This window comes from Gopherus evgoodei, chromosome 12 (assembly GCF_007399415.2).
Source record: "Gopherus evgoodei ecotype Sinaloan lineage chromosome 12, rGopEvg1_v1.p, whole genome shotgun sequence".
NCBI lineage: Eukaryota > Metazoa > Chordata > Testudines > Testudinidae > Gopherus > Gopherus evgoodei.
Window position 1 is genome coordinate 24,981,750 of NC_044333.1, and position 18,897 is coordinate 25,000,646.

Sequence of the window (18,897 nt, forward strand, 5' to 3'; positions counted from 1 at the left end):
TATTCTTAAAATGAACAACGTGCTGGGTCATCATCCAAGACTGCTATAACATGAACTATATGGCAGAATGTGGATAAAACAGAGCAGGGGACATACAGTTCTCCCCCAAGGAATTCAGTCACTAATTTAATTAACACATTTTTTTTAAAGAGCGTCATCAGCATAGAAACATGTCCTCTGGAATGGTGGCCAGAGCATGAAGAGACATACAAATGTTAAGCATATCTGGCATGTAATACCTTGCAGTGCTGGCTATAAAAGTGCCATGCAAATGTCTGTTCTCACTTTCAGATAACGCTGTAGATAAAAAGAGAGCAGCATTATCTCCTGTAAATGTAAACAAACTTGTTTGTCTTAGTGATTGGCTGAACGAGAAGTAGGACTGAGTGGACTTGTAGGCTCTGAGGTTTTTTACATTGTTTTGTTTTTGAGTACAGTTATGTAAAAAAAAATCTACATTTGTAAGTTGCACTTTTATGACAGAGTTTGCACTATAGTACATATATGAGGTGTATTGAAAAATACTATTTCTTTGATCATTTTTACAGTGCAAATATTTGTAATAAAAAATAATATATACTTTGATTTCAGTTACAACACAGAATACAATATATATGAAAATGTAGAAAAAATCCAAAATATTTAATAAATTTCAATTGGTATTCTATTGTTTAACAGTGCAAGTAAAACTGTGATTAATTGTGATTATTTTTTTTAATCGCAATTAACTTTTTTAATCACGTGAGTTCACTGCAATTAATCAACAACCCTCATTATTATTATTATTAAACAGTTAAAGGGTGCCTTTATGACTCCTGCTAGCAGAAAGGAAACTTTGGGGGTAAATTAAGATACATTTTCCCAGTGGTGCACTAGCAAGTTATATGTTAAATTCCCCTGACTGCTATCAAGACTTACAAATATAAATCCCCTGCCCATGATGGGGGATTAAACACTGAAAGATTTTACATTTGTGTGAAATATTGCAGTAATTGCCACTGCTCTCATTGTCTTGGAGCCTTACAATGAGCCAGCAGGACAGTCTATGCATCATTACTGTACTCAGCAGTAAACCTCTTCAGAAAATGACATGCTCCCCAACGACTGGGATTTATAATGAAGAAGCTGATATAATGCCATTTTAACACTCTGGTTAGTGCCTGCACACAATGTTTATTTCAGATCCTTAAAACTAGCAGAACTCAAGTCTGGGACAGCTGTGATAGTGCAGTATGGGAAAGCGTAACTAGGAAAAACTAAGTAGTTGTGTCACGTGAGAGTTTATGACTGGGCTAAAAATTTGTGAACTCTGGAAAAGCCAGTCAATGGCCTGGAGACTGAACTATGGGAATCAATAATAGGACCACTGCTGTAAAGTTGAACCAGCTACTGCATCTATGACTTTATGGAAAGTTTTTTCCTCTGGAGACTGAAGTCAGAAGACAAACACCTTTAGAAACAGATTGAGTGTGGAAAATTCATCCCAAAAGTTACCAAGATGTGCAAACAGGGGGTTAGAATGAAAACTGCTGTGCACTATTGTCATAGTATAATTCAAAATCTGGACCTTAGCGTCCAAAATATGGGTACTAGCATGAATTCCCCTAAGCTTAATTACCAGCTTAGATCCTGTACTGCTGCCACCAGTCAGGACTTAGAGTAGAGCGCCTGATAGACTCTGGTCTCCACCAAAAACTTCCCTGTGGGCCCCAAGACCCAAATTCCTTGAATCTCACAACAAAGGGGAATGAACCATTTCCCTTCCCCCTCCTTTTCTTCCTCCCAGCTCTTTCCCGCCCTGGGTACACTAGGAGACCATCGTGATTCAACTCCTTGAATCACCCCTTCCCCCTCCCTTCTTCCCCGGAGAGAGATACGGAGATAAACGCAGAGAGCAGGTTTTTCTTCCCTCCTCCCTTTCCTTTTTCCCACCAATTTTCTGGTGAGTGCAGACTCCCTTCCCTGGAGTCTTACAAAAGATAACCAAAAAATCAATTAGATTCTAGAAGAAAGAGGAAAACTTTAATAAAGAAGGAAAAACATAAAAATTGTCTCTATAATCAAAATGGTAAATATACAGGGTTTTTTTAGCTTATAGACAATAGAAAGAAGCTTTCTTCAGCAGAAACACAATTTAAGCTACTTCCAGCATGTACACATCTGCAGATAAGAAAAACAAGTTAAAAAACTATAACCGCCTTTTTTACTTACTAACTATTCTGAATAGATAAGAGACTGTAGCAGGGAGATTGGCAGAAACCTGGTTGCACCTCTAGTCCCGTCCAGGACCCCGAGAGAACAACGCACAAACCCAGAACCCACAAACAAAGGCTTCCCTCCACCCAGATTTGAAAGTATCTTGTTTCCTGATTGGTCCTCTGGTCAGGTGTTTGGGTCCCTGTTTGTTAACCCTTTACAGGTAAAAGAGACATTAACCCTTAACTATCTGTTTATGACACTATTATCTATAATTAGTTGATATAGCTACCAGGCACAAACTAACAAAAACAAACCCAGAACCATACAACTTGGCAGAGTCTTTGAGTCTGTGCAGTAACTCTACTGTCATTGCTTCATCCAGACAAATCTTATAACACAATACTGGCTTATTTTCATTTTCTGCTTCACCAGTGGAGACAGGGGGAAAGAGGGGATGGGGGAAGAGGAGAGGGTAATTGTTATAATAAAAATCAGTGCACAGGGGAGCCATAGTGCAGCAGTCTGACTATATATCAGCAGCCTTAGAGCAAAGACGAATAATGCCGCTGCATTGTAATTCTCTCTTTCCACTTATCCACACACACAACCACACATACACCTTGTTACTTACAAATAACAGCCCTGCCTACATCACTCCATGATAACTGTGCATTTCCATAATATTATCCTACTGTACATTGCACTACTTGTTAGTCGTACTAGAAACTTTTTTTATCCATGACAATGCAATTGAAAATAAAATATAATTTCAAAACTAATGTGGCTGCAGTTTACAACTTTTCTCTGGTATAAATTTAACCTGCCTCTATACTAACAGCATCCATCCAAACCATATGCAAAATTATCTGGTAACTGTATATCAGATGAATGGACTCCAGGCTACATTTTTCAACCAGAAGAGGCAGTACTACTAAATATATGGAATTAGTTGAAGGAATGGATGCACCTTCTACGGCCACATTTCCCATTCTTCTCTCTGCCTTAGTCTTCTTTGACTGAGATTTTCCCATAGTAAGTAGATTCTTCCTTTCTGCCTTTAAATCTTGTTCCAATCAGTTTGCTATTATTCTGATTGAAAGAGAAAGACCTACACGCATCAGCATTGAGGTGAAGCACAAGTCCTGGTAATGCTGTAGTCCTACACACCATTGTGGGTATGATTCATCTTCTTTCCTTGATGCTAGCAATGGTTCTGGTTTTGACTGACTATGACCTCGTTTAGATGTTGAAGCAATGTTGTGCCAGTTCCCACACAGCTGCTATCTACAATGGGCTCATAAAGTTGGTTAAATAGATACAAAGTAAGTATCTTTTTTTTATACTTTTTGACAGTAGAGTTTTTAAACAGGAGATATGCAGGCTAGCGCCCAGAGCAGGCATTCCCAATTGTTTTCATTGTGTGAAACACAATAGAGAGATTGTCTCATAGACCACCTGCCTTCACCTTCATGGTCATTTAGTTACCTCCTCTCAGTCCTGATTCCCTAACCACCCTGTGACAATTACAGCAGTTATTGATAATGTGATCCCCGGAAAGCGTTGAAGATTTTTGTAATTTTCTATCAAATGTGGCTTAGCTCTTGGAGAGCCAGTGTTCTGGAACTGAGCTGAAGCCCTCAACTTGCAGCTTCCGCAGGTTCCCCTTCCCACTATTTGCTGTGCGTACTTACTCCTAGAAACTGACTTGTTAAAGGTTTGTTTTTTTATAAGCCTTCAGAAATTGACACCTCTTTGTTATGTCGGGCAAAATCAAAAGCGACCTGCTATAGTTGAGCTGCATTCAGTTATGGTGCTTGGCAACATGTCATAGGCAAAATCAACAATGCTTTGATGTGTCAGAAAAATGTAAGAATGATGGCTTTATGAAAGCATGTTTCTAAACAATCATCCTGCATCCACTAAAGACCCTTTCCAAAGATTTTAAGAGGAGTTACAGAAAATTACAAAAGCTGATCAACAGTCCTTAATTTTCACTCCATTACATTTTTATTTAAAAAAAAAAGAGTTCATATAATTTGCACAGACAATGTGATAGTGAAAGGAAGTTTCCTCCCATTTGTCAGCAGTTAATGAATTCAGCTGTGTTTCAAATGTGGACATAATTTTAAACAATTGTAATTAAATTAAAAAACATTTACAAGTGTATTTCTAATTGTGCCATTTAAAATTTTTTTATATTGTTTCCATTTCTCAGTGCTCTTAACTTTCTCCTAAAAGCTTAAACAAAACCTTATCCCTCCATCAGGGTCACCCTTTCTCATTTGATAAACATTCATTTTCCCTTCATGTTTCTAGTGGAGCTTGAAATTAAAGCGGCTCTTTTTTCTATTACTGTTTTGTTTGTACACCTGGATCGTCAGTCTCAATTAACTATTGCTTTAGCACCAATGAGGGGAGCAGAAGAGGCCAAATAATTGATTTTGTGTAGGTCCTACATCAGTAGTAGTTATGGCTGATTCTCATTTTGTCTAACTAAATAGTAGATGTTCATTTGGAAGTGAATAATGATTTATTATTCCCTAGAGGCTGGATCTAAAACCCAACTTCAGTGGATAAGTCTCCAACTGATTTATGCAATACATAGAATTGTCTCCACTCGTATTTTCTATAGGCTCGATCCTGCAAGCTGCCGAACATTCTAGCCTCATCCCAGCAGAGTGCTTGAGCCTGGTTTTAACTTTAAGCACATAAGTGGTCCCATTGAATTATTATTACAGTAGTGCTAAAGGGCCAGCCAAGAATGGGGCTCCATTGGGCTAGGCACTGTACAAACTCAGAGTAGTAGATGGTCCCCGCCTCCAAAATACTTATAATCTAAACAGAGAGGACAGATGCAAGCTGGGAGAAGGGGTAGAACACCCAAGCAGACTGAACTATGTGATGGCAGCAAATGGCATGTTAGATCCATCTCTTTGAAGGGGGGCAGCTTGTTCCATAGTAGGGGATAAGCTTAATTGGTTAATTGGGACTACTCGTGTGCTTAAAGTCTTTGGCAGGAGCAAGGTCAGAATACTCAGCACCTTGCAGGATGGAACCCCATCTTTGTCCCATTTTGTAATGAATCACTGCAGAAGGTGCTGGTGGTGATTCAGAGAAGACTTGCTAGAGCGTGGCCATTTTGTTCCGGTTCTGTTCAGAAACTCACTAAATTTTCTTCCCCCTTCTTCAAAGCAGATAAAATCTATCTATTAAAATCTTCACAAAGTCAACCCTGTTGAGCTTCTGTGCTTGCTTCCCAAGGGCTTGCAATTGAAAACGACACATTTAATTTTAAAACCTTGTCAGAGGCTGGCTTTGTGGTGCTTTTGCTCTTGGCAGCACATAAGTTGAGCAACCCAAGTTCAGACTGTGGGTCCCTCAAAGTGATGAAGGTTAAGCATGCTGGGCAGCTGATGTACATATTCAGGGGAAACAGTGAAGTCAGGTGTCTGCTCCAGGAGCTAAGACTCTAAAGAATCCAAGAGCCACCAAAGTCCTTTTAGGAGCAATGAATGAATTGAATGGCAAAGTGAAGAGATTGGGGTGAAATTTCCCATCCTCATGTTGAGATGGCTTGTTCCTTTTCTTAAGTCGTTCTATTTTCTAATCAGGTTACTTTCATCTTTTCATTGGTGCATTGCATGACAATGTCTGGCCAGTACCCATAGGCATTGGACGTTGTTTACTGCTTGGGACAATCTAGGATTTATTATAATAACTCCTTATGAGACTGGAAACCTAAAGCTGAAAATGTGAGGAAAGGAAAAAGCTTAAACTGCCCAAACTGTCATGATTTGGCTTGTGACCCACTTGAATTCCAGTGGTGACAATTAGTTATCCCAAGAATTTAGTCTGTTTTAGATTCTGTGGATGGAAGGTCTGATTCCAAATTCCTGGTACAACCAAAGTCCCCATTAATTAAAAATAGTGTTTAGAATATCAGGGTTGGAAGAGTCTAACCCCCTGCTCAAAGCAGGACCAATACCCAAATGGTCCCCTCAAGGATTAAACTCACAACCCTGGGTTTAGCAGGCCAATGGTCTCAAACCACTGAGCTATCCCTCCCCACAGAGGATAGCTCTTCACCCCAGGTGGGACTTGAACTCACAATCCTTGGCTTAGGAGGCCAATGCCGTATCCATTAGGCCACATTAGAAACCTAACAGGGATGTGCCCTGGAGACAAATGGGGAACAGCATGTTAAATTGGACCTTGATTCAGCAAAGCACTAAGCCCATGCTGACTTAAACATTAACTGCAATGGGTCTCAAGCATATGCTTAAGTGCTCTACTGAATTAAAGCCTAGATGAGGTGATTTTCGAACCCTACTTGTTGGGGGACAGGAGAGAGAAGCAGATAGATAGCCATTAACTGAGACAGGACCAAAAAGTCTACATGGCGAGGGAGAAGAGGAGAAACAATTGTTTATCATCTCTCAGCTGGTAGATAATTAACTAGTTTACAGCAATTGGCCCGGTTGTTTGGCTTTGTATATAGTACACAATGGGCCAGATGCCCTCATGCTGGTGCAAGGAGGTGTGTAATTTACATCTCTCCTGCCTGGACCTTTACACTGGAGAAGGGAATTCACCCTTCCTCAGGGTTTCACCTGTCGAGAGCTGCTTTCCTTTATCTGCATCTCCACATGACCTCTGCTGGCTGAGATTGCCAAGAAGATTTATTAGCTCACCATACCTCACAGAAGCTTTGGCCGCACCTCCTTCCTCGCCAGTCCCCCGGAAGAATGATGCTATCTGTTGTTTCTTGCTAATTTCAGGCTTGTAATGAAACCAGGAGCATTGTCTTCCTGGTTCTGGGATTTGTTAAGCTTTTGCATAGCATAATGCTCATAAGTCTAGCCACAGGGAGGAAAAAGGTAGAGGCCGCAGTCAGAGTAACCCTCACCCCTTTGTGTTATCGTTATGTAACAACACTTGCACATTTGCAGTGCTACATGCAGTTATTTCAGTATTTAGACAACAACATGGAGGAAAAATAGGCTGTTTATATTATGCAGGGAAATGAATTCATCTCGCTTCACAATTATAGATTATTAAAAAAGAAGTACATTAAAATATTCATGAAGGTGATTTTTTTTGGTCTGTGGAGAAATACTGTGATCTATGTGTTGTACGGAAGTTAGAGTCAGTCACAGAACAAGAATATTGTAGAGTGTACTGACTTGCAATTTTATGGTGGTTCACTGCAATTGTTTAAGGCCCAATCCTGCAGACCTTGTTCAGGCAAAACTCCCGTTGAGGTCAATGTGATTCTCACTTAAGTATACCCTGCAGGGCTGGCGCTCCAGCGAAGAACCCATTCAAATGTTATAAATAGTCAGCTTTGTCTCAAATATTAATCAAGGTATATTTATTTTAATAACCTATTAAACTAAAAGCTGTACCTTGCCTTATAGTCCCCATTTATTTAGCTCAGGATATGGTTATTACCTTGTAAACAGGAAGCACCCTCGAGTTGTTACCTAATTAAAACTGGGACACAGCAAGTTCTGCATATATAAACAGCTCATTCTCATGCTATTGATGGCAATTAAGCTATGCAATTAAGCTACTCCAGAGCATACAAAGTCAGATATTATTTATTATATACTGCTGGTGTCTTCAGTGCTGTACAACAGAACATTCAGGACAATCCCAGCGCCAGTGGAATGACTCCATTGAGTTTCGTGGAGTTACATCACGTACAAATTTGGTCCATTATGGCTTTTTTTTAATCTCTATGAAATAGCAATAAATGCAGTCATAGTGCTGTACAAAGGAATTATTAAATTTTATGCAAAACACTAGGAGAACTAAATTCTATCATGAATATCAAGGAAAAAGAGTAGCTAATAGAGCAAGAAAAACAGACAAAGATGAGCCAGAAACAGATGTAGAAATCTCAATTTGAAATGCATACTCTAGCTGAACCAGAAATTATGAACTTGACACAGGAAGTACCAGGTGGGAGTCTAGGGCCTGTGTTATGCAACAGGATAGATTAGATAATCATAATTGTCCTTTCTGGCCTTCAAACTCTATGAAACATGAAGAAATATACATAAGTGGGGCCCACGTCTGCACTTAGTAAAGTCAGTGGCATCCACCATTCATATCTATGTAAATAGGTTGATGCTTTTCATTAGATCTCATAGTACCAACTAATTTTTGACATCCTTAAGTCCCGACCGTGCAATGAATCACACAGGCAATCTGCAACTGTTCCTAGTCTACTCCTTCACATTTGTTATTATTTACCAAGTGAGCTTTGTTTGTTTTTTTATGCAGAAAAACATCCATAGAAATTACTTCTGTTAGGCACATTAAAATATGTTAAAAGTAAAAACAAACATATTTAAAACCAAGAGCAAAATGTTTAATTAAATTACAACACAAAAATCAAATTGCTGCAATTTCAAAATTAGTGTTAATAGACTGTGGGCCCAGAATCAGTATGCTAAAAGTTCCCAGGGGTGAGAAAATGGAGACAAGGGGAGCAGGAAGGAAATAATATTCACTATTATAGAACAGTGGTTAATGAACTTAAACATGTCAACTTCAATTTTAAAATGCAATAAATGTCCTTAAACAATATTACAATCTAATTAGGTACTGTGGCATGTGCATCTTGGAGAGATGACACATTCTTCATGTCTAGACATTTGCCAACTACATTTTTCCTCTCGCTTGGTTCCACAGATCAAATTATATATTCAGTATATTCTGATTGTACTCTGTCATTTCCTCTAAAGGCACTAGCTTCATTTCTTAATTGAGACCCAGTGGAGATAAGATCATCACAACATAATTTAATGAACTATGGAAGAGTGCTGCCATTTGCTACATGAAGTATCGAGCTGCATCACAGAGAAAGAATACCTCCTAGGTGATGTTTTAGTAGATAAAATAGGTAACTAAAGCATTTTCTGAAATTATACCTACTTCTCCAACACACTCCCATTTTATTGTTTAAGAAATGCGAAAGTGTTTATAGCAAGCTAATAAGCCGAGCACACAGCCCCCTAAATCAAAAGTGGGCACACTACAGCCCGGGGGCACATCCAGCCCTTCAGATGTTTTATTCCAGCCCTCGAGCTCCTGCCGGGTAGCGGGGTCTGGGGCTTGTCCTACTCCAGCCAGGGAGCAGGGTCGGGGGCTTGTCCTGCTCCACATGTGCCGTGGCTCCCGGAAGCAGCAGCATGTCCCCCCTCCAGCTCCTACACACAGTGCCTGTGGCTGGGGCAGCGTGAAGAGCGACCTGACTGCGCCTCTGCGTAGGAGCCAGAGGGGACATGCCGCTGCTTCCAGGAGTTGCTTGAAGTAAGCGCTACCCAGAGCCTGCCCCCCACCCTAACGCCTGCCCCAGCCCTGATTCCTCCAACCCTCCGAACCCCTCGGTCCCAGCCCAGAGCACCCTCCTGCACCCCCATCCCCTCAGTCTCAGCCCCATCCCAGAGCCCACACCCCCAGCCAAAGCCCTCCCCACCTCCTGCACCCCAACCCCTAATTTTGTGAACATTCATGACCCGCCACACAATTTTCATACCCAGATTACTTGACAAGACAGCCACTCTCCGCAGGATACTTCAAAATGGTGAATGCAATATGTTCTTTCTTTCTTTCTTTCTTTCTTTCTTTCTTTCTTTCTTTCTTTCTTTCTTTCTTTCATTTTTCCTAAGAAGCTATTTTTACACTTTCTGTACTTTTAGCTCGCTACACTGAGTAAAACAGGTTTCATATTCTTTTAAAAACTGAGATCTAATGGATGTAAAATTAGTCCACACTTTTATATAACTTGTAATCATTAACTAGTTTGGTTTCATTATGCCTATTGTATGTAAAGGACAAAATAATTCTCCTCATTGGGTTGCCCAGGTGGGTCAGAATTTACCACTACAGCAGATTTGCTGTATATTCTTAACCAGTATCCCCAAGCCTCTGCCACTTGTAATTAATGTCAGTCGGAATCCATGAGAAGTTCTGTTACTGTATGCATCAATGGAATAAATAGATGATCAATGCTTTACCCAATGAAAAGGCAGTTGTTGTCATAGGCTCTGATCTAGTAATCAGATCTGTATGGGTTGACCAGATCACTGGATTGGGACTATAATCACTTAAATTTTCCACAGGGCTGTAACAAACCGATGATACTCTGTAGGTGGTGAACAGCACTGAGAGAAGAAAGTCACATAAAGAGGACAGGTAGCTCTGAAACTTAGCTTTCATAATTGATTGGAAGCTGTGTGAGAAACCTAGGCAAGCACTGAAAAAAGAAGTCTACTTGTATTCATTCCAGTTTTTTTTCATTTAGACTCTTTCCATACCTTTTTTATGTTTTCTTTTCCACATTTACTCTAGTGAAGGATTTTGTTGGCAGGACTGTTCACAGAAAGAGCAAATTTTAAGGGAATATTCAAGCATATCCTCAGGAAGTCAGCTGTTGAATTCATAAGTGAGAGTATATTCACCAGAAACCTGATTTTAAGAGTGATTTTTATCTAGTTAAGGAATAGAAACATACTGGATCACCAATGTGTACGATCAAAACAGTGGAAATCAAACTGCTCAACAAGTGAGCTAAGGAGCAAGAGTTATGCAAAAAACAGCACTCTGAAGAATTTTAAATGACGAAACTATTAAAGAAAATTGTGATCTGTTCACGGACAATTCATGATAAAAAAAAAAGAGGTGTCATTAAATTGTTCATGTGTTATCCCCCCAGCTCTGTTGCAGGTTTCGTGCAGGATACCAAACCAGGAAGAAGGTACATCAGAAGGTTTACTGACTTGCCAGTAAGAAACCTAATAAATAAGGTTTATAATTGTCTTTGTTGCAACTTCACATGCCTATTGTGTTGGGAAAAACATATCTATGGTGCAGCCCAGTTTACCAGGCATGTCACTTACGACTAGGAGGAATTTCAGTGGCACCTCAGTATTTCAGAAGGATTCCACCACTTTTGCTGGACCCAGCTTGAAGAACCGTCTGGTCTCACTGCTTTATAGGTGCTCTCCAGCAGAAAATGGTGAAGTCCATTGAGGTGTCCACATATCATTGCAATACAGAGCTGGGAAGATCTCCCTGTAGAGAGCTCCCTTATGCATATTGGTTTTGACTTTGACAATTTTCTTTTAATGCCATTTTCACATGCTAGAATTTTATTTCATTTTGTGAAAAACAGCAAAAAAAGATAAAATTCAAAAGGCTTATTCAAATTTAGCAGAACCAGCTTTGCAAGAGAATTTGAGTAAGTGCCTTTTTGGTCAGTTTCCTTTCTACTGGTATTATCCAAAAATTCATAGAACTGAAAACAGAATTCTTAAAAGTACTATACAACACAGTATGGTAATGAAAACTGTATTTCATAAAATAATTCCCAATTCAGTTTACTTATATGTTGCTCTCAGCACAGCATATTGCAAAAGTGTACTCTCACCAAAACTGCTATTTAATTTGATAAAAGATCAAATGATTCTCATTAACAAAGCAATTAAATAACTGTCAGAATCCAAACTAAAAATTGGTCAGAAATTTACTAGACACCAACTGGTTTTGAATAATATGAAAAGGGCTCAGGCAAATGGAATGTTACTGTGACTGGAATAACATGGGTTGTAAACCAGATACCTATTTTAAAATATAGTAATTATGAAAACACCCCTGATCGGACGCCTTTAAAGAAGAAAAACTGCAAATTGCATGCTATTTACATTGCCTTATTTAGACTTGTAAGAGAAGCATTATAAGAAAATTAGCATTTGGAAAGGTTATTTAAAGGCACTAAAATTGAAATGTATGACAGCTGCTGTCTTACCGTCCGTGGCAAACAAATGGCACACCAGCTATAGAACTGAAGGAATCAATAGATACTGTTTCTCAGAATGAAGCATTACTATGCAGTGTGTGTACATTAAAGACTTAATTCTTCATCTAAAACTATATGGCCTTTAGCCATCAATATCTTAGATGTGCAGTATGATGAGTCAATGTAAATTTTCTGCAAACCCTGACAAGGAGGCAATGCATAAATAATCTTGTGCAAACCCCTCATAGATGTATGTGTATTTGTTAAACTTATTTTCACCAAAAATAACCCAGAAACATGGAGATCGGTTTGGAGGAGACCTGCCAGAATGTGTCTGTGTGTACAGGAGATACAACTGGTTCCACAGGTCCATGCCCTCTACCACAATTTAGGGGGATGCTTTAGGGCCCATATATTCAACTGGAGTAGCATTCATGGAGCAGATACACTGCTACTCTGTGACCTGAGAATGGGAAAATACCCATTTCCCTTCCCCCATGAACATGCCTAGTGTCCTATGCTCAGGCTGAACAGTGTGGATTTGAGCCTTAGCTATCAGGTACTTAAATTCAGCACTGAGAATCCACAGAGACCAGTGGCCCAATCCTGAAGTCTTCACTCAGGCAAAATTCACATTGACTTTGGGCCTAATCCAGCAATTGTTCTAGTGAAGTTGCACGGACATTCTCATTCCATTCACAGAATGGGCTGGGCCCTTCGACTGGCTTTTATTCAAACAGTTTTTGGTTTGGACCTTGTATAGTGCAGACAGAGATACAATTGTACAAAACTTCTAGAGATGTCTTTGAAAAGAAACTGAAGCAAACCACAATCTTTCAAGAAGGTAATAAACTCTAAATGCTCAGCAGCAGAGACTATAGAACTACAACCATGTAGATAAAATATTTCACTATCTTGTTGGGCCAACTTAGGAATGTATCTGTGGTTAATGCATGTATGCTTATCTGTCCTTCTCCCAACTCCAGCTAGGTTCAACTTGCTCCATCCCTTGGAAAACTACACTCACAATATTTGTTTTGGCTTTATTTGGGGGCCTTTTGATAACAACTCTTTATGTAGCTATCTTCTTGCTTTCCCTTTGGTTGCTGTACATTGCTTATTCATCAAGGTATGAGTAAGCAGTGCTTTGTGTGCAATTCCATAGAGGCCAGATAAAGAGACCAGAACATTAGATACACTCCAGCCGTTCTTTGCAATCGCCACTGAACTCTCCTAGCAAATGTAGATTTTTCATCTCTTTCCCCCTACTGTTTATTCATTTATTTAAATAAAAATAGAAAGGAAAAAATTATCTGGGGACATGAGCAGAGACGTCAGAGTCCCAAGCTTGCCATTAAAATTCATAAATCACAAAAGAAAGCTGCCCAAAACAACATATGTATCCTCTGGAGGACAAATGCTTATTTCACCCAGCAGTGACTCCAGCAGCCAAGTTAGGGCAAACATTTCAAAGTTCCACAGAAAACTCTGTCTGGTTCCCTTCTGCCCAGATGATGGTGGCTATAACACAAGGCCTTGGAGGAGGAAGTAGGAACAGGAGAGGGAGAATCCTCAGCAGTCCAGCAGAGAAGCAGCCCCCTGCAGAAACTGCAGTTGCAGCTAAACTACCATTGAAGTTCAGCTTGTCATAATTTTAAGTAACCAGCTTGTGTACGCTCGTGGGCTCACTCACCAGCTCTGTGCACCAGCTACAGGATTCCAGTCCCTTTTCTTCAGGGATTCAGTTTATATCTTCAGAATAACGCAAGTTCAGCCTATCAGCCATGTCCTTTCCCCATCACCCAAGATCTGTTCTAGAAGTCTATGTGCTCTCTCCAATTCTCTAGTTCCTTGCAGAATTACACTCCACAGGCCTTCCACCTGGGAGTTGCATGTCAGCCGGACTCTTGGCTTGATACGGGGACTCCTGCAAGAGCCTTCGTACTCCCTTGCAACTCCTCCAGCTCAACTGAGCTACTTGCTGGCTTTTATATTTGTCAGACTATCATATGATCCCTCCCCTCATAGCATCAGTAGGAGATGAATAATTAGGATATAAGGGGGGATGCCCAGGGCCTCAACCCAACTCCCTTTTAAAGAGTCTGCTATCCTGTGACATCTCATATCTTGCATTGTTCCTGCTCCAACAATCCCATCCTGGACACACAGCAATCTCTGTACTATTTACTCTGACTTTCAGATGAGATTTAAAACTAGAGAGGAGCCAGAGCCTGGATATTTTGTTCAAGCCAGTGCCCTGCCTCCTACCCCAAAGATCAGTGGTCTGAACACTCCTTGTTTCAGTTTTCCAACTGGCATTTTGCCAAAAAAACAGAACTTGGCCCTATTTATCCATAACACTCAGAGATTCATAGACTTTAAGGCCAGAAGGGAGCATCATGATCATCTAGTCTCACCTCCTGCACATTGCAGACCACAGAACCTCACCCACCCACTCCTGTAATAGGTCCCTAATCTCTGGATGAGTTACTGAAATCCTCATATCAGGATTTAAATACTTCAAGTTACAGAGAATCCACCATTTACACTAGTTTAAACCTGCAAGGTGACCCAAGCCCCACGCTGCAGAGGAAGGAGAAAAGCCCTCAGGGTATCTGCCAGTCTGACCCGTAAGAAAATTCCTTCCTGACCCTAAATACAGTGATCAGTTAGACCCTGAGCATGTGGGCAAGACCCCCCGGCAGATACTTGGGAAAGAATTATCTGTAGTAACTCAGAGCCCTCCCCACTTAGTGTCCAGTCTCCAGCATTGGGAATTTTTGCTACTGACCCACTGTGGGTCATCTTAATCTTTGGAAACGGAATGGCTGCTTGCGAAGAAACTTATATTGGTAGATGAAGGCATTCATAGCCTAATCCCTTCAAAGTTTAACCCTGCAAAAAGTTTGCACCCAGCAAATACACAAAAGGGGTCATTTTCAAAGGCAAAGGGCAATTAGGTTGATGAGAAAGTCAATGGGAGTTAGGCAGCTAACTCCCAGTTCTACCAAAGTTGTGCCAAATAAATTTTCCACGACTAATGGATTTAACTGGTCTTTCACACACACATAAATACCGTATTTGCAAACAATACACATATTAGTGCGTGAGCATTTGCACACTTTAATATTTCAATAAGCAAGTCCTTAACAAAACCTTGGAAGTCACTGGGAGTCTTTCCATTGACTTCAATGAGCTTTGGATCAGCCTGTAAAAGATTATCAATTGCTAAGGCCCTTGTGCTGCAGCAGGGTTTAACTCAGGTTCCTATAGGACATACTCCTCTACCTTTTTCCTGTTGTCTATTATATTTGCATTCACACTACAGCACTTTGAAGTCAAATGTTTCCCCATGGATGTTTCTGATGTTTATCCTTCTTTGCTAAAGAGAATGCTCCTTTATACAACACACCTTGTAGACTCTATGCAAACTCTACTATCCTGCACAGAAACACGATCTTTTTCTGTTATGATGGTTGTTACAAAAATGTTAAAGTTAACATGAGAGGAATGGATTGAGGTTTTAGAGGTAGCAAAATCCTCTTCCACAAAGGATTATGGTGCGGGTACTGGTAATTGAAAGCATAGTCCAAACAAGTATGCGCATGTTCAGAGGCAGGAATAAGGACAATCTTTTACTGACTAAAGCTGCTCAAAAATTGTAACATTTTTGCAAAATTTTTGAGAATTTTTCCATTGAAATTTCAACAAAAAAAATATTGAAATTTTGAAAACGTTCAGCTTTCCCTGGCTGACTTGGTGGCAGTGCCCAGCTCTGCTCACTTGAAAGGCTGATCAGCCCAACAGAGGGCCCAAAACACTGAGCACTCTAACTCACAATGAAGACAATCCAGGAAATAAGTAAAGCTGAGGATTTGGAAGTATCATGTTCATCATTAGAGCTGTGACTGAGGCTCCAACTCTCCTATCTACAGGGAAATAAATGAGTATAAATATTTTTTTTAAATTTATGGAAGCTAACATTTTAATTGGTAGCACTGTAGTAATTTACATTACAATCTTCTGCAGTGAATCTTTTTGGAACCATACACTGCCGTCAGTTACACTTCTGTAATTGAAGGCTGAACCAGGTCAATTGAGAAGTATTTTCCAAAGCAACTAGCACTGGTCTAACTCTGCTCCTATGACAGTTTTTTGATTGACTTTAATGGAAGCAGAGCTAAGCACTTTTGAAAATTCCACCCATAGTATTTAAGAGGTGTAGCATGTAAGTCATATGGGGAAGATCTAGCCAAGAAATGTAGTGAATTGAATAATAAGGCTGGTGGCAGTCAAGAGGAGAATGCGTCAAAAGATGGCAGGTGTAAATAGAATGAGCTTAAGGCAAATGAAGTTAGAAGGAAGGTAAGGTGGTAAATCAGGGCACTGGACTGGCTACAATCAAAAAGCTTATGATGGTGGGGACACTGCAGAAGCCAAAAAGATGGTTGGATGCCAAAGAAAATAATGCAAACACAACCAAGGTTAGTCAGACCTAGAGGCCGACCAGCAACTAGGCAGGACATTGTACACAAGTTTATGACACGGGCTTAATGGAGCAACAAGCCATGGACAGGAATGAATGGCGATGCTGTACTGTTGTCTGGGTCTGCAAAGATGCTCTGGGATGAAAAGAAGGTAAAAGAGCATACAGCAAAGGCAAGCTCCAGACACAGTTTATGCAGAAACGAAAAGGACAAATCTGATGTATGCCACTATAGTTTATGGAAATTATCCCCATTTCCTGACCACAAAAAAAGTACCTCCCATGTGATATTTTAACTTGACTATTACTCAGAGTTAGCTTTTTTTCTATTATTAAAAACAAGACTGTAGCTGTGGCTTTGTTGAACAGAGAAATGGATTTACTTATTTTTAGCCATTGCCAAGCAACTTTTCAGCTCACACTGTATGGAAATACACATAAAAGAGGATTTTTAGCACTATGATGGACCATGTACTGGCTGGGTGCATTATAGTGTGCAACCCTGGATCTCACTCTCTCTCTCTCTCTCTTTCTGCTACACCTAATGAGCAGGTTTAAAAGGATCAAACCACTGAGCGGATAATGTACTTACTGCACTCTCTCAAAGTATCTTTTTCTTGCTTTCTACCATAGTAAACAAGTTAAAAAATGCAGTAGAGAGGAAAATTGCTAGTGACACATTCGACCTCACTAGCTCTTCTACATTACCACAAGTTGTAAAAAAGCCACTCTGAACAGCACAAAACTTCAGTTATTAGAATTAAAAGGTTTGGAGTAACAATTTTCAAGTGGCAGATGTATAACATGTGATTTTTAACGGAAGTCTCCAGATACAAGCACTCTATTTTCTGTACAAAATCTATGTAGCCTGGAATAGTTAGATGCTTATCATAACAGATGTATACCAGAACTGAGGATGATGTGAACGTATTACTGTAACAGGATTTGCTATTGAAATGAATTAGCAATAGAGCTATGCAAATCATAAAAAATTGTTTCAATAGACCCCAATTTTTGTTTTGATTTCTCAGTGAAACAACAGAGCTCCCCCCACAAATGGTTTTGAGTCAAACAAAACATTTTGTTGTGATTTCAGGTCATTTTTAACCAAATTTTTTAAAAAAGCAAAGGCGATTTGGAAATGCCATTCACAAAACCACTGAAGGAGGAGGAGGTGGTGCTGCTGCTGCCCCCCTCATAGCCCTGGGATTAAAGTACTCACCTGGGATGTGACAGACCCAGGTTTAAATCCCCATTCTGCCTGATTTGGAGTAGGACTTAAACCTGTGTCTCTCTGACCCACAAACCTCTTTAATGCCAATTAGCAAGGGGGTGCAGAGGGTTACAGGAATCTCCTGAGTCTCATATGTACATTTTATTTCATCAAAGAATTTCATGTGAGGTCTCAAATGAAAGCCAGTGTGATACTGGTCATCAGTATGATTGTGAAATGAGTGTACAGATACTATGTAAGGAGTTACATATATATATAAAAACTATGTTCTTAAAGTTTGTGTATGGGGACTGGGCCCCAGTATAGGTGAAAAAAGGGTTTCTGTTAGATGAGAGATGTTTAGCCATCTATCTGTTCACATGCAAATTGAATATAGTCTCATTCAGAATGGGGCTACTGCAACTGATCTGAACTGAATGAAATGAAGAATTGTGGGGAATTCAGAAGGGAGAACAGCAGGGGAGAGAGAACCTGATCTGAAGATAAACTTCCAAGGTTTGGTGTACTATATTTGGGGGGCAAAGACAACCTGTCACCCTTCATTGAGGAAGTCAAAAGATGGCACTTTTGCTTCATGAAAAAGGGGCCTCAACCAGGCTTGGGTGAAAACCCTGGAGAGAACTTTGGGTGAGACAAACTTCAGTAGGAAAGAGCCTAACTTGTTAGTTAAGTTTAGTCTCTAAAGAGAGTGTTATAATTTAGTTGTATATGTAACCGTTAATGTCCAATATTTTTACTCACTATTGCATCTGTTCTTTGATAATAAACATATTCATGTTCTCACTGTAAATATATGCAAGTGCTGTGGAGTTAAGCAAAGTGATGGGTCTGAGCTGAATCTTACAAGCTGGTGTGCACTGTTCCCTTGGGAATAGCAGGCATGGTAATTCTGGGAGTGTTCAGTTGATAAGGGGCTGAACACTGCAGGAAATGCTTCAAGATCTAGGGACTTGGCCTATGCTTATCTGGAAAGTAGTGCTAGTGCTGCCAGAAGCTGATGGTTTCAGGGAGCTGAATAATGCTACGTACAAACAAGGTTGCTTCATGCTAAGGGCAGGTAGTGGTGAGGGGCCTCAGAACCTGGAGTACTTCTGGGGAGTGTCACAGTGGCATAGGCAGGGCCTGGCACTCAGTTTGCTGATTAGCTAACTCCAAGCACATATCGACTAG

At 40.1% G+C, this 18,897-nt stretch overlaps 2 protein-coding genes across 4 annotated transcripts in view; both read left to right on the forward strand.

Annotated features, from left to right (window-relative positions):
- Positions 1 to 18,897, forward strand: part of CHST8 (carbohydrate sulfotransferase 8) — a 266,667-nt gene that overhangs the window by 61,896 nt on the left and 185,874 nt on the right. The gene's annotated exons all lie outside the window — the stretch shown is intronic.
- KCTD15 (potassium channel tetramerization domain containing 15) overlaps positions 1 to 18,897 on the forward strand; it is a 321,946-nt gene that overhangs the window by 5,286 nt on the left and 297,763 nt on the right. The window lies entirely within an intron of this gene.